The sequence below is a fragment of the Amphiura filiformis genome, chromosome 12 (genome assembly GCF_039555335.1).
Source record: "Amphiura filiformis chromosome 12, Afil_fr2py, whole genome shotgun sequence".
NCBI classification, from domain to species: Eukaryota; Metazoa; Echinodermata; class Ophiuroidea; order Amphilepidida; family Amphiuridae; genus Amphiura; species Amphiura filiformis.
In genome coordinates, this window is record NC_092639.1 from 413,977 (window position 1) to 436,840 (window position 22,864).

At 37.1% G+C, this 22,864-nt stretch overlaps 1 protein-coding gene across 1 annotated transcript in view; it reads right to left on the bottom strand.

The window, feature by feature from the left end:
• Positions 1-22,864, bottom strand: part of LOC140165612 (ubiquitin-conjugating enzyme E2 T-like) — a 264,610-nt gene that overhangs the window by 200,599 nt on the left and 41,147 nt on the right. The window lies entirely within an intron of this gene.

Genomic DNA, 22,864 nt, shown 5'->3' on the forward strand with positions numbered 1-22,864 from the left:
ATGTTGTGACCCCTTAATCACCTTTGACCCCAAAATATATGAAAACCCGATAGACATTGGCTAATGTCAATGCACGTGTCCACGTGGCATCACTTTGCTATGCTTTTTGTGGCAGAAGGGGTATTTTGAAGGTATATCGTTTTATACCGGAAGTGACCCCTTACTGACCTTTGACCAGAAATGTGTGTACACTATATAGACACTGTGTTATAACAATGCATGCGTGCAAGTGGCGTCACTGTCCTACGTAATTTGTGGAAGAAGAAGCATTTTAAAGGTATTTCGTTTTATTCCGGAAGTGACCCCTTAATGACCTTTGACCCCAAATAAAATAATACCACATATAAACTGGGTAACCACAATTCATGTGTGAACATACCGTTACTGTCCTATGTTTTTCTTAGCAAATAACATTTTTTGAAGGTTTTTCGTTTTATACCGGAAGTGACCCCTTAATGACCTTTGACCCCAATCTGTGTACACCCCATAGACACTGGGTAATAACAATGCATGTGTGCAAGTGGCGTCTCTGTCCCACATAATCTGTGGAAGAAGATGCATTTTAAAGGTATTTCGTTTTATACCGGAAGTGACCCCTTAATGAGATTTGACCCCAAATACAAAAATACCACATATACATTGGGTGACTGCAGATCATGTGTGAACATACCGTTACTGTCCCATGTTTTACTTAGCTAATAAAAATTTTTGAAGGTATTTCGTTTTATACCGGAAGTGACCCCTTAATGACCTTTGACCCCGAATCTGTGTACACCCCATAGACACTGGGTAATAACAATGCATGTGTGCAAGTGGCGTCTCTGTCCCACATAATCTGTGGAAGAAGATGCATTTTAAAGGTATTTCGTTTTATACCGGAAGTGACCCCTTAATGAGATTTGACCCCAAATACAAATATACCACATATACATTATGTGACTGCAGATCATGTGTGAGCATACCGTTACTGTCCCATGTTTTACTTAGCTAATAAAAATTTTTGAAGGTATTTCGTTTTATACCGGAAGTGACCCCTTAATGACCTTTGACCCCGAATCTGTGTACACCCCATAGACACTGGGTAATAACAATGCATGTGTGCAAGTGGCGTCTCTGTCCCACATAATTTGTGGAAGAAGATGCATTTTAAAGGTATTTCTTTTTATACCGGAAGTGACCCCTTAATGAGCTTTGACCCCAAATAAAAAAAATACCACATATACATTGGGTGACTGCTGATCATATGTGAACAAACCGTTACTGTGCTATGTTTTACTTAGCTAATACAAATTTTTGAAGGTTTTTGGTTTTATACCGGAAGTGACCCCTTAATGACCTTTGACCCCAAATCTGTGTACACCACATAGACATTGGGTAATGACAATTCATGTGTGCAAGTGGGGTCGCTGTCCTACGTAAGTTGTGGGAGAAGATGCATTTTTAGTTGAAATCACGTTTTTGACCCCTATGACCCCTGCGTGACCTTTGACCCCCCAAGTTTCATGTGACATGTAGGGGCATGGTCATTGATCATTGTGACCAAGTTAGGTCAAAATCGATGTAAGCATGTGAGTGCTAGAGCAAATGTAATGGTTGACAGAAAGAAGAAGAAGAAGAAGAAAGAACCTGTAAGAAAAAAGACACAGCCGTGACTAACGTCACGGCTGTGTAAGAAAGAAGAATTAGCTGTGGTCTAAGACCACAAACACAGCCGTGTTGTGACCCCTTAATCACATTCGACCCCAAAATATATGAAAACCCCATAGACATTGGCTAATGTCAATGCACGTGTCCAAGTGGCATCACTTTGCTATGCTTTTTGTGGCAGAAGGGGCATTTTGAAGGTATATCGTTTTATACCGGAAGTGACCCCTTAATGACCTTTGACCCCAAATCTGTGTACACCCCATAGACACTGGGTAATAACAATGCATGTGTGCAAGTGGCGTCTCTGTCCCACATAATTTGTGGAAGAAGATGCATTTTAAAGGTATTTCTTTTTATACCGGAAGTGACCCCTTAATAAGCTTTGACCCCAAATAAAAAAATACCACATATACATTGGATGACTGCAGATCATATGTGAACATACCGTTACTGTGCTATGTTTTACTTGGCTAATAAAAATTTTTGAAGGTTTTTCGTTTTATACCGGAAGTGACCCCTTAATGACCTTTGACCCCAAATCTGTGTACACCACATAGATACTGGGTAATAACAATGCATGTGTGCAAGTGGGGTCGCTGTCCTACGTAAATTGTGGGAGAAGATGCATTTTTAGTTGAAATCACGTTTTTGACCCCTGTGACCCCTGCGTGACCTTTGACCCCACGAGTTTCATGTGACATGTAGGGGCACGGACAATGATCATTGTGACCAAGTTAGGTCAAAATCTATGTAAGCATGTGAGTGCTAGAGCAAATGTAATGGTTGACAGAAGAAAGAAAGAAAGAATAAGACCACGAACACAGCCGTGTTGTGACCCCTTAATGACCTTTGACCCTAAAATATATGAAAACCCCATAGACATTGGCTAATGTCAATGTATGTGTGCACGTTGCATCACTTTGCCATGTTATTTGTGGCAGAAGGGGCATTTTGAAGGTTTTTGTCTCAGGCCGGAAGTGACACCTTAATGACCTTTTACCCCAAATAAAAAAATACCACGTATACACTGAGTAACATCAATTCATGTGTGAATGTACCGTCTCTGTGCTATATTTTTCTTGGCTGATAAAGTTTTTTGAAGATATTTCGATTTATACCGGAAATGACACCTTAATGACCTTTGACCCCAAATCTGTGTACACCTCATAGGCACTGGGTAATAACAATGCATGTGTGTAAGTGGCATCGCTGTCCTACGTAATTTGTGGGAGAAGATGCATTTTAAAGGTATTTCGTTTTATACCGGAAATGACCCCTTAATGACCTTTGACCCCAAATAAAAAATACCATATATACATTGGGTAAACACAATTCATGTGTGAACGTATCATCACTCTCCTATGATTTTTTTAGTTTATACAATTTTTTGAAGATATTTCGATTTATACCGGAAGTGACCCCTTAATGACCTTTGACCCAAAATCTGTGTACACCACATTGACACTGATTAATAACAATGCATGTGTGCAAATGGTGTCATTGTCCTACGTAATTTGTGGGAGAAGATGCATTTTAAAGGTATTTTGTTTTTTCATGATAGCCACATGATAGCCACAAATTGCATTGTATGTAATTGGTTTGAAAATTATGGCATTTGTCATTTATACTATGTATTTTTGAAGTTGTGAAATAAATGTTTCTTGAATTGAAACCGGAAGTGACCCCTTAATGACCTTTTGACCCCAAATAAAAAAATACCACATGTACATTGGGTAACTGCAATTCAAATGTGAACATACCGTTACTGTCCTATGTTTTCCTGAGCTAATAAAAAATTTGAAGGTATTCCGTTTTATGCCGGAAGTGACCCCTTAATGACCTTTGACCCCAAATATGTGTACACCTTATAGACACTGGGTAATTACAATGCATGTGTGCAAGTTGCGTCACTGTCCTACGTAATTTGTAGGAGAAGGTGCATTTTGAGTTGAAATCACGTTTTTAACCCCTGTGGCCCCAGTATGACCTTTGACCCCACGAGTGTCATGTGACATGTAGGGGCAAGGTCAATGATCATTGTGACGAAGTTAGGTCAAAATCGATGTAAGCATGTGAGTGCTAGAGCAAATGTAATGGTTGACAGAAGAAAGAAGAAAGAAGAAGAAAGAAGAAAGAAAGAACCTGTAAGAAAAAAGACACAGCCGTGACTAACGTCACGGCTGTGTAAAGAACTAGACTTAGCTGTGGTCTAAGACCACGAACACAGCCGTGTTGTGACCCCGTAATGACCTTTGACCCTAAAATATATGAAAACCCCATAGACATTGGCTAATGTCAATGTATGTGTGCACGTGGCATAACTTTGCCATGTTTTTTGGCAGAAGGGGCATTTTGAAGGTTTTGTCTCAGACCGGAAGTGACCCCTTAATGACCTTTGACCCCAAATCTGTGTACACCCCATAGACACTTGGTAATAACAATGCATGTGTGCAAGTGGCATCACTGTCCTACGTAATTTGTGGGAGAAGATGCATTTTAAAGGTATTTCGTTTTATACCGGAAATGACCCCTTAATGACCTTTGACCCTAAATAAAAAATACCATATATACATTGGGTAAGCACAATTCATGTATGAACATACCATCACTCTCCTATGTTTTTCTTAGCTAATAATATTTTTTGAAGATATTTCGATTTATACCGGAAGTGACCCCTTAATGACCTTTGACCCAAAATCTGTGTACACCACATTGACACTGGTTAATAGCAATGCATGTGTGCAAGTGGTGTCATTGTCCTACGTAATTTGTGGGAGAAGATGCATTTTAAAGGTATTTTGTTTTAAACCGGAAGTGACCCCTTAATGACATTTTGACCCCAAATAAAAAAATACCACATGTACATTGGGTAACTGCAATTCAAATGTGAACATACCGTTACTGTCCTATGTTTTCCTGAGCTAATACAAAAATTTGAAGGTATTCCGTTTTATGCCGGAAGTGACCCCTTAATGACCTTTGACCCCAAATATGTGTACACCTTATAGACACTGGGTAATTACAATGCATGTGTGCAAGTTGCGTCACTGTCCTACGTAATTTGTAGGAAAAGGTGCATTTTGAGTTGAAATCACGTTTTTGACCCCTGTGACCCCAGCATGACCTTTGACCCCACGATTTTCATGTGACATGTAGGGGCAAGGTCAATGATCATTGTGACGAAGTTAGGTCAAAATCGATGTAAGCATGTGAGTGCTAGAGCAAATGTAATGGTTGACAGAAGAAAGAAGAAAGAAGAAAGAAAGAAAGAAAGAACCTGTAAGAAAAAAGACACAGCCGTGACTAACGTCACGGCTGTGTAAAGAAAGAAGAAAGAACCTGTAAGAAAAAAGACACAGCCGTGACTAACGTCACGGCTGTGTAACTAGACTTAGCTGTGGTCTAAGACCACGAACACAGCCGTGTTGTGACCCCTTATTGACCTTTGACCCCAAAATATATGAAAGACCCATAGACATTGGCTAGTGACAATGTACATTTGCATGTGGCATCACTATGCCATGTTACTTGTGGCAGAAGGGCATTTTGAAGGTTTTTCGTCTCAGACCGGAAGTGACCCCTTGATGACCTTTGAACCCAAATAAAAAAATACCACATATACACTGGGTAACCACAATTCATATATGAACATACCGTTACTGTCCTTTGTTTTTCTTAGCTAATAAAAAAAATTTGAAGGTATTTCGTTTTATACCGGAAGTGACCCCTTAATGACCTTTGACCCCAAATCTGTGTACACCCCATATACACTGGGTAACACCAATGCATGTGTGCAAGTGGTATCACTGTCCTACGTAATTTGTGGAAGAAGATGCATTTTATAAGTATTTCGTTTTATACCGGAAGTGACCCCTTAATGACCTTTGACCCCAAATTAAAAAATACCACATATACACTGGGTAACCACAATTTATGTGTGCATATACCGTTACTGTCCTACGTTTTTCTTAGCTAATAAAATTTTTTGAAGATATTTCGTTTTATACCGGAAGTGACCCCTTAATGACCTTTAACCCCAAATCTGTGTACACCCCATATACACTGGGTAACACCAATGCATGTGTGCAAGTGGTATCACTGTCCTACGTAATTTGTGGAAGAAGATGCATTTTATAAGTATTTCGTTTTATACCGGAAGTGGCCCTTAATGACCTTTTGACCCCAAATTAAAAAATACCACATATACACTGGGCAACCACAATATATGTGTGCATATACCGCTGCTGTCCTACGTTTTTCTTAGCTAATAAAATTTTTTGAAGATATCTCGTTTTATACCGGAAGTGACCCCTTAATGACCTTTGACCCCAAATCTGTGTACACCCCATAGACACTAGGTAAGTACAATACATGTGGGCAAGTGGCGTCACTGTCCTACGTAATTTGTGGGAGAAGATGCATTTTACAGGTTATTTCGTTTTATACCGGAAGTGACCCCTTAATGACCTTTGACCCCACATAAAAAAATATCACATATACACTAGGTAACTGCAACTCATATGTGAACATACAGTTACTGCCCTATATTTTGTTTAGCTAATAAAAAATTTTGAAGGTATTTCGTTTTATACCGGAAGTGACCCCTTAATGACCTTTGACCCCAAATCTGTGTACACCACATAGACACTGGTTATTAACAATTCATGTGTGCAAGTGGCGTCGCTGTCATACGTAAGTTGTGGGAGAAGATGCATTTTTAGTTGAAATCACGTTTTTGACCTCTATGACCCCTGCGTGACCTTTGACCCCACAAGTTTCATGTGGCATGTAGGGGCACGGTCAATGATCATTGTGACCAAGTTAGGTCAAAATCGATGTAAGCGTGTGAGTGCTAGAGCAAATGTAATGGTTGACAGAAGAAGAAAGAAGAACTAGACTTAGCTGTGGTCTAACCCACGAACACAGCCGTGTTGTGAGCCTTTAATAGCTTTTAATGACCTTTGACCCCAAAATATATGAAAACCCCATATACATTGGCTAATGTCAATGTATGTGTGCACGTGGCATCACTTTGCCATGTTATTTGTGGCAGAAGGGGCATGTTGGTTACCAAATTTGTGTTTGTGGGCAGGGAAAGGAGATAAGTATAGGGTCACGGGCATAGATGTTCGTGTTTTGTCGAACACAACTCTGCTGAAGCCACGTGGTTCAGCTATGCAAATGATGATATTCCTAAACAATTTGAAGCAGCAAGAGATTTGCGGATTCGTCCTCAGTGCCCAGGACCCGCAAGACTGTACTTTGTCAAATCAAGAGAAGACAAAGTAGGAGACTAAGACTCGTTTCTGACTAGTGCAATTTTTGTTGTAGATAGAAAGGGGTCCAGAACAGTGTACTTTGTCTCCAGAGAAGACAAAGTTGCCCCATTTCTAACTTACGCACAAATTGCCCTACCCTGGGCATACGAGTCTTAACTAAGACTCAATTATAATTATTGGTTAGCATATAGTATATACAATAATTGCAAATAATTTATTATGATTCATGACAAATTATTTTATGTAGGCTATATACAGAGTGACATTAATACATTATTAAAATATAAACAGAATATTTTATTGATATTGCACAAAGTGAAGGTATATATAATTTACAAAAAAGTGAATAAAAAGCGACTACAATATTATCTGATATAGTGATGTCATGTATAATAGGCCGGACAATGTGAAAGCATAAATAGAATTACAACATAATTATCGAGGTTATGTCACAGAAATACGCAGGCTTATAATTTTTTATTGTAGGCCCCGTTGCATTTTCTAAAAGTTATACTAAGATAGAGGCATATGTGTACCAATTCTCTGAACCATTAACAAATAATGAAAATGCATTTTTTTACACTTTGAATATGAACATGTTGAAAAGTAGTTCAATGGAATGACGATGTTCGTTATATTATATAAGTTATAGTATGATGAAATTCGGTAATTGATTGACATGATTCGTGTATTTTATTTTTGATAAATGAGGTATTGAAACTGTTAAAGACGAGTATAAAATATGCAGGAAAAACACAATATTTAAATAATCCGATTCATGAAACATTCATAGATCATTGTACAATTAAACAATGTTATATAGATATTAATTAACATATGCTATGTCACAATTATTGCGTATAACAAAATACTTGGATTAACATAGAGATGTTTCACTGAGCTCAATTCTTTTTTAAAAAGATATGTAAAATTTAGATTCTCATGCAAGACATTACTAAGTGCATGGTTTATATTAATTTTGACATAAGTTAACAGTTATCCTGCTCTTAAACTTGCTTTTGCATATAATCAAACATTTTACCTTTATTGTTTTGTTTCAGTACAAGGAATCGTCTTTGTTTGTAAATCTAAATGGTTTACCTGAAAAGAATTGCTAATACGTTATGGCAATAAATGTTGGCTGATGGTAGCTGTAATATGTTGTCATTACAGATGCTTGGTATTGCTTGGGCTTGGGCTTGACATAAATGTGATCAAGCAGAGTTCCTTTAGCGGTGGTAGAATTGGAGATGACCTGATGGTATTGTCTGAAAGCGGGTAAAATGGTTTCTTTGAACAAGTTGCGATTGAAATCTCCGACGAGTACTTTGTAATCTGTATCTAGTACTTCCATTTGGGCTGTGATATTGTTCATTTCTGTGCTAAACGTGCTTGTACTTGTTGCCATAGGCTTGTATATTGTCGCAACCAGCAAGTTTGTTTTTCCACTTGTTCTTATGGCAAGTATATCACATTCATTACTGAAAAGTGGTACTACTGTATAACGGATGCCGTTCTGAATATACATAGCGACACCTCTGCCATTTCCAGAGTTAACTACTTCCAATGTGTATCCTTCAATTGAAACAGAGTCGAGGTTACTGTCGTCGGTAAGCCATGTTTCAGACAAACAGATCACATGGGCCTTTCTTATTTCTGGGTTCTTTTGAGATCATCTATGTGTCGATGTAAACTCTGTATGTTGTGATGAGCGATTACAAAATTTGTGTTGTGGTCGATTTCTGTCAAAGGGTTTGCTTTGGAAAGATCACATGTAGGCATTTTGGCGACGTTTGCTTCGATATCTTCATTACAAAAGATGCGGGATTCATCATAATCCATCAAATACATTCCTTCAAGATGAGTGACTCGACTGAGTGCCACGTAAGCCATCGATTTTCTTAGACCTTTCATAGAAATCACTGCCTGATCTGTCGTTTGGCCCTGCACTTTATGAACAGTAACAGCCCATGCAAGTTTCAATGGCATCTGTTCTCTTGTCGTAGTGAATGTTCTACCTCGAACCTGGAACGATTCTTTACGTGGCTTTATTGGTACACATCCTGCATAGTGTGGTGGAATAAACTGGGTAGTTCGTGTTTTTGCTCCAACTCGATCACTGTCAAATTTGACATATACAACAATTGGCATATTTTGAGAATTGCAGAACTCGATTCCTTTCACTATGCCAGGAACTCCGTTACATAGTCCATCTGAAACATCTACATTTGCTATGAGCATAACTCGAGCATCTACTGCTAATTTCAGGTAAGATGCTAAAGAAGTATCATCTGCACGTGTTGTTCTATGTGGCGTTTCATGCACTTGGATAATTCGTCCACCTCTTTGGTCAACGTCATTAGCTTTAATGGTGAACATTTCAGTGTTCAGTGACGCAAGTTTTCTTTCATTGTGGCTATCGACATCTTTGTTAAGGTAAAACAAATGCAATGCATCAGGAGGCGCTGTTAGATTATTTTCCTCAACTCTTCGTGATTCGAGCAATTCTTTGTCTGTCTTTTGCAGTGGTTGCTTCTTTTTCCGTTCACGTAGCCGATTAAGCATTTGAGCAAAGATAGCATCATCTTTTTGGCGCATGATTTCTTTGAGCTCAACTATTTGAAAGAGTGGGTTCCATATATCTTTCAAAATTTCGTCGTGTGGAAAGCATAATGGTGTAGGTGGGCTAATTGGTGGCAATTGATAGAAATCTCCCACTGCTAGGATTGACACATTGCCAAAGTCAGTATATGTTCCTTTAATCTGCTGCAACCGTCCGAATATATATGTCAGCTGAATTGTACTAACCATTGAAATTTCGTCTATAATTACTAATTGCAAATGCCGATATTTGACTCGTAAAGTGTTTAGTGATTCTTCACCAAGTGGTTTGTATTCTTTTTGAGATTTAGGATTAATTTTTAATCCGGAGCAGATTGTTTGACCACAAATATTGAATGCAGCTGTTCCAAGGTGAGCAAGTGACAAGACTGTCATATCTTCGGCGGATTCTGTCATGCGTGCAAATACTTTTTTTGCATAGTACTGAATGCATTTGATAACATGCGACTTTCCGGTTCCTGCACCTCCAGTAACAAACATTTGAAATGGGTCGACACTCTGATCTCTTGCTTTATCGTCACACCATTTTGAAACATGATTAAATACCTGACGTTGCTTTTCGTTCAGTTGGCGCATCATGTGTTGTGCTTGTTCTTCGGTTATTTCAGGATCGCATGTTTCAATCGCACATCTAGGTTGATCTCCCTGATGTATATTTTGTAGTGACTGCAGTTCAGGAACTTCCATTTCGGCAAATTCATCATCTGAATCTTGAACTAAATTGCGGTCTAATTGGTCATCCAGACGTTGTTGTTCACCTTGTGGATTGATTGCTGCCCATGCATCTTGAAGGTCTGCAACATGTTGAATCGCATCCCATGCTTCATCTAGTTGATCAGTTGCTGGTTCAAACTCTTGCATATTTTCTTTAACTATATCTTTGACTCGTGCTCTTTTGCCATTGATATTCACATTACCCTTCATATGATAATCTTCATATTTGGTAAAGGCATTTGGCTTGATTTGTTCATTTCTGTGTGGCAAATATAAGCGTAGCATGTTCATATGATAACGCTCACTATCTTTCTTAACTGATACTCTTGGGTAACGAATAACAGCTGGCTTTCCTCTTGTACGTTCTTTCATCTTGATGGAGCAATTTTGCAGTTCGATTGGTTTATTTCGTTGGCAAGATTTTGCTTCAAGTTTCTCATTACTTGCTTCATCACCTACATCTTGTTCATTCTCTGATTCAGTTTGCTCAACATCTGTTTCGTTATCTGCTTCATTGTTTGTTTCGTCATTACGTACATCTGGTTCATTCTCGGGTTCAGTTTGCTCAATATCTCCAGCATCTGTTTCGTTATCTTCTTCATTGTCTGTTTCGTCATCAATTAATTCATCTGGACTGGCATTGATATTATCTGATTTGCCTGATACTTGATAATGACTGGAGAAAAATTTAGCCATGCACATGTTATTATACTTTGAGGTTCTTGGTCTACCTATATACTTTTCAATTTGGGATGTTTTCCAAACTTGTTCAGATTTCCCTGCGTTTGCTTGTACCTCTTTCAATGGCAATGATATTTTGTGTCCGTCCAAATCAGTTTGAACAAAGATGACCTTTCTGGTACTATTTCGTAGAGGCATGCTACAGATTAGGTAAATGGCGCCCATGACACTGATTTCTCTATGTTGCAAATAAACACTTCCAAGTTTTCTCAATTGGGAAACAGCATCATCATTTCCTAATTCCCTTGCTTCTCTCTGTGCATTTCTTAACAAATCACCCATTTCTCTTTCAGATTTGGTAATGTAGGAAAGCATGTACATGGCGGCACCAAATGGATCTAACACGAACTGTATGTCCATATTTCCATTCCAGCATCGAATCAAGTGTGGGTTGTAATTGTTGATCCATTGATCTTGGATACGTCGTTTCAGGTTTATTGTGTTTTTTCTTGTAACCAATGCTAAGTACTCTTCAAATTCAGATTGTGTAACTTGTGCGGTACGGAGTATTTGTTCAAAATCTGCGTCAGTGTTACCTTCGACAAGTTCCCAAATCTTCTTTAAAGTTTCCTTTGCCTTTGTCTCATCTTCTTTTCTATGTTCAAGAGCTTCTTGATATTCGAGATCTTCTTCATTTCCTTCTATCCCTTCAACTGGTCTGGAGATAAATGTTCTGTTGGATGGTGGTTTTGGAAAATTAAACCGACATACTTTTCCAGTTTTCCGACATGATTTCGAATGACTTTTACTGTGTAGTTGCACATTGGTCACTAGTTCGTGTAATTCTTCATCAGTCTCAGGGGGCAGTTCACAAGATATATACTTGTCAACAAACTCTGTAATATCTTCATCAGAATCTTCATCAAACTTCGGTGCATCTTTAACCCATACCATCATGTGAATGTGTGGCCAACCTCTTTGTTGGAACTCTGTCCTGTAGTAATAGTCCTCAACTTTACCAATTGGGTTAGCTGATGAGCACATTACATCTTTAATTAAAGTGTGCACTCTTCGTTCAAACATTCTGGCTGCTGCTGCAGGATTAGACATGATGATAGTACAGTGATCTTCCCATGTCATGTTCTTATGTTGCTCTTCAGTCATTGGTGGTTTGCCTTGTGATATTAGGATACCATTGGTTATTTCGATCCAGCGTCTGTCTGCAGCACTAAATGACATGAAAAATGTTGGGATTCCTAATTGACGTATCATTGCAAACAGATCTCGCTTTGATCTTTCCCAATAAGCAGGTGTTCCTCTTATTTGTGTCAGGAATCTATATCCTTCGTCCCTTTTGATTAGGTTTTTACTTGTTCCTTGTCTCGCAACATAGATGCAGTTATCTTTCTACCTCCTGCTGTCTTAGTATTACCTACTCTAATTGCGATAGAAATACCGGAGTGAATTTGGTGAACCTCTGTTGCATACAAAGCAAAAAATATATATTCCGGATTCCTGACAAATCTGTTGTCCATTGAAAACAAGCGAGCATTAAAGTATCGTGAAGGTGACATCTTTTTCTCTCTCTTTTCCATGTAGGTATTTTTGCCATCAGGAAATTCAGTTGGAAAACTCTTTGATTCCATTTCCAAAACCTTTTCAGGTATATTTCCTTCGCCAGGAGCAAGACACATTATTGATTCATCATGTTTGTCTGCAACATATTGAGCAAAATCTACTGGATGTAGAAACGAAAAAAGTGGTGCTGAGGTATTTGTAACATAGTCAGTTTCCGCATTATTTTCTGATACATCTGGAGGGTTATATTTGGAAGGCTCATCTATCATCATAGGATCTATATCAGAATTGTCTTTAGTAGCTTGGCTATCTTTATTTGCAATATCATCTTTGTGTTGATCTTCAACATTACTCATATTGTCACTGGCCAGATGACTGGAACATTCTGATTCAATTTGGTTGACATCGGTAGACCTAATGTGTGTTGTTTCACTCACAGATATATATGTATCGACTTCTATGGCTAGTGGTTGAATGACAAACGTTTTGTATCTTAGATGCAATTCCTCAGACAAGAGAAGCAAATAGTCGTGAAGGTTTTCAAAGTTTTCAAAATACAATGCAACTGCAGTTCCTTCTGATGTTGGAAAACCGAATTCATCTCGTGAATGAGAATCAAAAAATACATATTGTCCTGATGTAATGTCCTTATAAATGGCCATCATGTAAGGTTCAAATATCAAAATGTTAAAATTTGATACATGGAATGCGTCCTGTAATTCAACATCAAGTGGTCTTAACGCACTGTCTGGAGTAGCGTCTAATCTTCCACATCTTTGAATCAGATATCGAATCGGGAAAGATGAATTGCCAAAGGTACAAGTCGTCGGCAATTGTTCACTATCTAGATACTTGCTACGATCGAGTTGGCCATTTGCATTTAGTTCCTGAGATGTTGTCTTGTACAATTCATCGCCATATATCAGAATTTGGTCTAAATCATCGGATGTCAATTTGTGGGAAATAATCGGTATATAGCATAACATTACTAATGCATTACACGAACATTGTACAGCTCTTGATTCTTCGCTGAATTGGACATCTCCTTGATGAAAATTTGCCAATATTCTGTTTGCATAGGTTAATCTAATGGCCAGATCATCATCATGGAAGTCATGATCACTGTTCTCATTAATAACGTGGTCATCGTAACATTCACTAGAACTTCCGTCATAGTTGGTATTTTGTATGAATGGATCATCATCATTCTGCGAGGTTTCATGGAAAGGTTCATCAGAAGCATCAGTGTGGTGACTTGATTCCGACATTGTTTCTTCCAACTCATCGTTTTGTGCCTGATGTTCTTCATTGCGAAGTAATTGATCGTCTAACATAGTGTCAAACTCGTCGAAATTTATATCAATACTTTCATACTCTGGATTGTTTTGTTTTAACCAGACAAGAGCTTGCCTTACTTTTGTTGGATTTACGTCCTGACACATGTGATGTCCTTTGTACTCTAATTTCTTTTTCAGTTTCACTCTGATTAGACTTTGTTCCGTTGGCAGTCTTGGTAAACATTGAGCAGTATTATCGACATTAGCTTTGACGCATACAACCTGTCCATTGATTCCTTTTTGAGCACCCTTTATAAGTGAAATCATCTTCATGAATAGTATGGCAGGCGAAATGAGATGTCTTTCCAGCATATTTAACTGAGACAGTTCAGGTGGCTGTTCATGTAAGCTAAGCTTATTTACTGTTGCTAATCTAGGAACAGAATTTGATAACATATTTCTATGACAGGCTTCACATATCCATTTGTTTTGCTTATCATTATCTGTTGTAAGAGGTAATTCTGCAATTGCAACACTTGCTGGTATACTTTTGAGTAGGATACGTTCATTATATTTGTCTCGATATAATGTTCTAACCTGTTGCTTGAAAAAGATTCGCTGGCATATTTGACATATGTATATCAGTTGTTGGTCCTCTTTGCACGATCTTTTGAAATTTGCAATAACAGTATCGATATCTGATGACTTCTTTAATCTATTAGACTGAACACGTTGTCGCTTTATGTTGGCCTTTTCAGGGTCTTCATACTGAAGTCGAGACTGAAGTCGTGCTTGTTGTCGTTTTATGTCAGCCTTTTCAGGGTCTTCATACTGAAGTCGAGACTGAAGTCGTGCTTGTTGTCGTTTTATGTCAGCCTTTTCAGGGTCTTCATACTGAAGTCGAGACTGAAGTCGTGCTTGTTGTCGTTTTATGTCAGCCTTTTCAGGGTCTTCATACTGAAGTCGAGACTGAAGTCGTGCTTGTTGTCGTTTTATGTCAGCCTTTTCAGGGTCTTCATACTGAAGTCGTGCTTGTTGTCGTTTTATGTCAGCCTTTTCAGGGTCTTCATACTGAAGTCGTGCTTGTTGTCGTTTTATGTTGGCCTTTTCAGGGTCTTCATACTGAAGTCGTGCTTGCTGTCGTTTTATGTCAGCCTTTTCAGGGTTTTGATATTGCTCCCACGCTTTTTGTCGTTTTCTTTCGGCGTATTCAGGTGATGAGTACTGGTCCTTTGATCTTTTCCTTTTTTGTGCACGAATTTCATTTTGTACTTCTATTGGTTGATTTTGTAACCATTTTTGATGTTTCGTTAGTTTTTGTCTTGGTTTGGGCAAACTGGAACTATCGTGGCTACTTCTACATGGTTTTATATTTTGTTCAGTCCATGTCGAACATCCTGGTTCATTTTCCACGCCAACTTTAACAGTCTTGGTATCTCTAATGTCGGTTTCAGTCACAGATATATCGATTTTCATGGATAATGGTTGAATGACAAACGTTTTGTATCTTAGATTCAATTTCTCGGCCAATAAAACCAGGAAGTTGTGAAGGTTTTCGAAGTTTTCAAAATACAATGCCACCGCAGTTCCTTCTGATGTTGGAAAACCGAATTCATCTCGAGAATGAGAATCAAAAAATACATATTGTCCGGATGTAATGTCCTTATAAATCGCCATCATGTAAGGTTCAAATATCAAAATGTTAAAATTTGATACACTGAATGCGTCCTGTAATTCAACATCAAGTGGTCCTAATGCACTGTCTGGAGTAGCGTCTAATCTTCCACATCTTTGAATCAGATATCGAATCGGGAAAGATGAATTGGCAAAGGTACAAATCGTTGGCAATTGTTCACTATCTAGATACTTGTTACGATCAAGTTGGCCATTTGCATTTAGTTCCCGAGATGTAATCTTGTACAATTCATCGCCATATATCAGAATTTGGTCTAAATCATCGGATGTCAATTTGTGGGAAATAATCGGTATGTAGCATAACATTACTAATGCATTACATGAACATTGTACAGCCCTTGATTCTTCGCTGAATTGGACATCTCCTTGATGAAAATTTGCCAAAACTCTGTTTGTATAGGTTAATCTAATGCCACCAGTAGGCTTCGTTACATCCGGTTTTTTGTCAATTGAGCTAACAGATTTGCTGCATTTGATTTTACTTTCTGGATTATCACGACTATTATCATCCTGTAATTTCTTGTGTAATGCCAATTTGGCACGTGTTAATCTAATGCCACCAGTAGGCTTCGTTACATCCGGTTTTTTGTCAATTGAGCTAACAGATTTGCTGCATTTGATTTTACTTTCTGGATTATCATGTTTATTATCATCCTGTAATTTCTTGTGCAATGCCAATTTGGCACGTGTTAATCTAATGCCATCAGTAGGCTTCGTTACATCCGGTTTTTTGTCAATTGAGCTAACAGATTTGCTGCATTTGATTTTACTTTCTGGATTATCATGTTTATTATCATCCTGTAATTTCTTGTGTAATGCCAATTTGGCACGTGTTAATCTAATGCCATCAGTAGGCTTCGTTACATCCGGTTTTTTGTCAAATGAGCTAACAGATTTGCTGCATTTGATTTTACTTTCTGGATTATCATGATTATTATCATCCTGTAATTTCTGGTGAAATGCCAATTTGGCACGTGCTTTATTAGAACGCTTAGGCATTTTCAAAGAAGTAATGTGATTGAATAAAAAGTGATAAATAGCGTTTAGGCTAATTAGTGTAAGTTTAATAAACACAAACAATGAAACTTTTAATACTATATAACGGCAAAAATATTTACGATATCTATTAAAATACGTAAAAAGTAGAAAATTATAACTACAAGAATACAACAATTTTAACAATGAAAGGTAACTTTTAAACAAACAAGTTTATGTATATAATAAATAGAACACTATAAAAACTAGGAATTGTTAATAACACTTAACGGTTAAACTGATATACAAAAGGAAATTCCGAAATATCGGACTACTTTATGATGAAACAATTTAAATTGTCCAACATATACTTTGAGCTACTGGTTTTTGAAGTAATTCGGCTCTACAAAAGAGATTCGTATTCGTGTCGTTAACGTTTATGATTCTGTAAAATTCTTAATTTTAACGGGACTGCACGAAGAGTCAAGACTCAAGAAAAGGTCTATCCGTTAATTGTTACTTTTATCTTTGAACAGAACACTAGTTTAGACAGAACGCTAGTTAACGTTTAGTACCGTATTAGATATTCAATTTCCGTGTCAAGTACGAATGTAGATTTTAGCATTACCCAGGGTCGGTTGTACGCTTATTAAACATTGTTTTATATCATACGGAACCAATCTACAGACCCCATAGACAATAAATAGAACCGTGTTGTTCACATTATTGTTGTACTTGCATTTGTTTTAAAATAATTTCATAATTAGGCCTGAGTTTTGGTTTATTCTCAAAGTCACATTTCAAATTCGGTTTTAACTCCCAATACAGAACGTAAATTCTATAATAATTATGTTCATTGATCTTTTTTTTTTTTGAAGAAAAAGTTTAACATTGTTATTCCAGTCGAAGATACTGTGTGTCTGAACACCAGTGGTTGAGGCTGATGTTGGCAAATGTAAAATTTACTGTACTTCCATAAATTGTCATTAAGGTGTTCAATTTTTTTGGCCGAAAATACCTTGATATCTCTTTCAAACTATATTTTATCTTCTGAAATCCACGTTAACATGTTCAAAACAGAGAATGTCTTTTTTTTCTACATATGCTGCAACTTTAAAGGCTTGTTTCTCTGTATTTTGTATTCAAGTTCCATGATCTTTGACTGATAATAACTTTGTAACTACATATCCCAAAGGTATCATTTTAATCCACACTTACTGCTTTATAATTATGAAACTGTAAATATCTCAATTAACTAATTTATGCCATGTGCCTTATTTACATGCGTTCGGTAAATTAGTAAGCAATTCTTGAAATATGAACGGCGATAATGTCTTTTACCTTTCTGCAGATGTGAAATATTGTTGCATAAGCTCTGAATCAATGATAATTGAGTATAATCGAATTTGGTGCACTGTAAAAGAACTCGGTCGATATTTTCAATCTAGGGTCAACTTTGTCAAGCGAAACACATGTATAATACATAGTAGCAGATAGTACGTTACGAATCCTAATGTTATTCGTGTTGCTAATCAAATCTACTTCCAGGGTGCTTGAATTCTTCAATAACGCCATTTGTATTTATCAAAGTCCCGATTGACTTGTTACAAACGAGCTCGAGCATGTGCATGGATTGTTTTCTATCATGCCGTATTGATTTGAAACAACGGATTCTTCCCCCGCAACTTTAATAAACTTAGTGACGTTGTTTTCCCTGTATCACGATGTACTCACACTTAAGATAATCTCACAAGAGGCAAAAGAGACGTTCTGGATGAGAATTTATTTTTTCAATTGCTGGTACAACAAATTAGATCAAATACATGAGATACAATTAATGTTTGAAAACACATCATGATGTACATCTGATAATAAACAATAAATTTGTACAGAAAATATCACTACGCATTTTAGTTAATTAAATCTGGTATTACATGACTAATAATCCATATCCATTGGTGTAAGCATGAAAGAATCACAAGATGCATTAGAATTATAATAATGTATATTAACGGGGTTATTCTGTATTGCTTGGGTACGCCTATACTTAATCATCTTCGACTATGATTTACTATCCTAAAAAAACTAGTTTACGTTTAATTATCTATATTCATTAGGTTTTTGGTAACTATCCCATGTAAGAATTACGAGAGGCAAATGATCAATGTTACTCATAACGGGGCTTCACTTGCGTATTTTTAGCTATGTATGGATAGTCCTATGACTGACTGTGCTTTGCTATATTTTCCTTTCCTTGAATTTGTTTAGGCCAACCTGATTCTTTGGCGACGCTTTGGTATATCATTGTTATTAATATTTACATGTACTTATATTGTTTCATTGTCCATGTTGATTATTAGGTTTTTGGTTAATGTTTCATGAATGTAAGAATTACGAGATTGCTTGGGTAGGCCTATGCTTAATCATCTTTAGCTATTTTACTATCCTTGACTTGGCTATATCATACTGTAATTAAAATCTACTTAAATATTGTTATGCAATCAAAAAGCTAGTTTACGTTTAATTTTTCATATTCATTATGTGTTTGGTAACTGTCCCATGTAAAAATTACGAAATTCAAATTATCAATAATAAATATTTACGAGGCCTTACTTGGGTATTTTTGGCTATACATGGTAGACCTATGATTGACTGTGCTTTGCTAATTACGGTATTTGTCTATTTGTTTGCCTACCTGAGATGATGCTTTGGTACATCATTGTAATTTAAAATTACATGTACTTACATTGTAATGGAATAAATTGGGTACCGGTAGTTCCATTCGCCATGTTCATTATCAATTCAGTTCAACTCATGTTTCATTTCAATTCAATGCGCTTCGATTTCGTTTCACTTCAATTCAATTCGTTTAAATTCGTCTCATTTAGTCTCAATTCGTCTCATTTAGTCTCAATTCGTCTCATTTAGTCTCAATTCGTGTATATCTATGTTGGGTGCAAGGTCCAGTTCCAGCTCTAGTCCGACGGACCCCAGAACTCCCTTGTCGAAGAGATTACCTACAATTCAAGAACAATAGGTAACTCTGTGGTTCGTCTGCAATCGTGACATATAACGACGACAAAAACAACACAATGGCCTGCAGGTAACCATGTCACATATAACAATAACAAACACAAACAACATGAATGAAATTGTCGCTGATCTAGGACAGCGTTCAAGCTTTTGACTTACGTTTGGTGATCTGAATGGTGGGAACTTGAAGTGAAAGATATCCTTCTTAAAGGAACATTTTCTAGGGTGAAATTTTGTGTAGAAACTGAATCTGACATAAAAAAAATGCATAATTATCAACTTGAAAATTTTCCCCATAGCACTGTACAGGCATATTTCTGCCCGAAGTCCTCAAATTTGAGCGAAACTTGTCGCAAAAAAAATAAGTCCTTCAAAACTGGGACTCTCAGGGCTAAACAAATATAAACTTGCTCTAGAGGAGGTCTTGGCTATAGCAAGTTTATATTTGTTTAGCTTTAAACCTCAGTTTTGAAGGGCTTTTTATTTTTTTTTGCGAAGGCCTTTATTTTGTTCACACCCGCCGAAATGTTAGGGGTAGTAACATTACTAATTTATTTTTGTCAGTACATTTAACCGAGTCAAGTTTTATACCACTATTTAACTATTGAAATACTGAACAAAAAGACACAAAAAGCATTTCAATAGCTCATACCATTGAGGAGTTATGGCTTTTTCAAGCTCAAAATTAGGCGAAAATTGCATTTTTTCTCAAATCAATGGTCACCCTGACTCCCAACTTTCTAACCCTGTTACAAAAATAAAGAAATTGATTTATTCCATTTAATGATTTGAATATCACAAATGTGCCCTTGTCACATAATTAGCATAAACAATTAGGCACTACTCAGTAGTTTTCATGTTCATACAATCACAAGAAATTAGCATGTGAACATTTTTTTCACCCTAAATCGGCCATTTTTTCCTCTCAAAATCAGTGAAAATAAGGGGGTTTAAGTGCCAAAATCTGAAAATATGTGACATTTTACCCCTAGAAACATTTAAGTACCAGGTAATCAATACTTTTGACTGTTTTCACCCTGAAATATTTTTTTCACACGTGTGTCCGCCAAAAGTAAGTCAAAGTTTGAATGCTGTCCCAGCAACTTTTTCAAATTTTGATGAATTTTTGAAAATTTTGTATATAATTTTATATACATGAATCATGTCCCAAAGTAGTCTCACTGATTATCCTCCTGTTTTGGTCATATTTATCACAAATTTCCAGTCTCATGGAAAGACTCCCATTTTTGGGACCTTGCCAATGAAAGACCCCACCCACTTTTTCGGTGTCTAGGCTCTCACCGAAAGACCCTTTTTTTTCTAAAACCTATCCGGACATCACCGTCACTTCCAAAGTTGAGTGCCCCCCCCCCTCCGACGGAACTCCCTTGTCAAAGAGATTATCTACAATTCAGGAACAATAGGCAACTCCCAAGATAGCAAGACAACGTTAACAATGTTCAGCATTGTCACGGTCGGTAAGCTGACACCAAGACAATGTTAGACCATTGTTAAAATATGGTTGCAATGGGAACGTCAGCCTAACATTGGGTCAACGTTGTTATTCCAACCTTACATTATGGTCGGTATGTTAACGTCAAGCAGCCATCCTTAAAATGACGGTCAGCAGTGATGTAGCGTCATAGGGGCAAGTGCCCCCCATCGATTGCAAAATTTAGAAAATCCCATAGGAAAATTGCCAAGACACAGCTTGTGCCCCACACTACGCCACTGACGGTCAGCATCAATTCAAGTTTGATATCAAGACAACATTGGGCCAACGTTGACAATGGTCGGTATGGTCACAGTCGGTAAGCCGATGCCAAGCCTATGTTAAACCAACGTTGACATGCCAACCTTATTAAATAATGACTAGATTGGGAACATCTGGCCAACGTTGTTATGCTAACCTTATAATATGGTCGGTATGCCAACATAGTCAGCCAATCTTAACATGACAGTTGGCATGCCAACGTTGTTGTGCCAACCTTAGATGATGGTCAGTATGCCCATTACATCGAGCCAATGTAGCCAGCCAATCTTAAAATGACAGTCGGCATACTAACGTTGTTGTGCCAACCTTAAAATGAGAATTCTATTTTATATTACTTTTTAAGAAAAAAATCAACATTTATAGTAAATGTTACCAATATTTACAGAAACTTTGATCAATATCCCTAAAAAGAAGGAATTGGGTGGTTAATAGTCATTAAAATATATCTTATATTAAAAACACTTCTTCAACTATAAACACCCCATTAGCTCAATGACTTGTATAAAATTAAGGTACGGTAATCAATAATTTGTCTTCGTTGTAAAATAGAGAACCAGGTAATATAAGACTAAATGTAAGCATAGTATACACTAATAACTCATTTAAAAAAAAAGATTTTTTGTCTCATTGAGCTGGTTTGCTAATGGTTGGGTCAACGTTGGCTAACGGTTGGATCAACTCGGGTCAATGGATGGATTAATAATGTTGGCCCACAAATTATGTATTAGGCCAAAAAAAGTTTGCCTCAACCTTTTGGCTAAAAAGCTGTCCTATGTGATTTTTTCCGGGGATTTTTTTTTTGCAATCCTGTTTTAGGGCTTTTTGTTTAGCAAGAAGCAGAACACATGCCTTACTACGAAAATGTAGTTTGCCTATTCTAACTGTCACTTCTAAACCCCAAACCTATGCTCACTAAACCGTAACCCTGACCTAAAACTACACATCTGCTAAATAATTCAAATATTTAATACTAATTCAAACCCTTAAAAACTGCAAAGTTCTGAAAAATCAAGATCACACAAAGTGACAATGTAATGTCGATGGTGCAAAATTCAGCACCCCAAATGTTGATGTGCGACACTAATTTACTGTTGTTTTATTCTATATTAAAACATTACCGAAGTAGAAGTACAAAAAGTTGCATTTTATGTGTTGAGGAAACCCTAATATTTACTCAGCATGACATGAAAATGAGTGAAAAGGTGATCTTTCCTCTGGTATACCATATCAATCGAGCAGTAAAAATTGATGGTGTTATACAAGGCGGAGATCTATTATAAGTAGAGTTGATTCTCCCGCTATTTCGTTCACAGAGCCAAGACTTGTATGCTCTTTCAATAGATCGATATTCAGAGCGAACGATGATACAGTTTTTGGAGTATTTAGTTTTGACATTTTGTCTGAAATGATTGGAAATTGTTTTGTGCCCAAAATGTTAATTTTCTTGGAAACTTCAATGATTTTATCATTTAAAAAAATGCACTGGCGCATTGTGCTAAATCTCATTTTAAAAGCTATACGCGTGTTGTCCGGAGACAAACTTTTTTTTTTGGACTAAGAGTTCGGTCAATGTTAGATTGACGTTGATT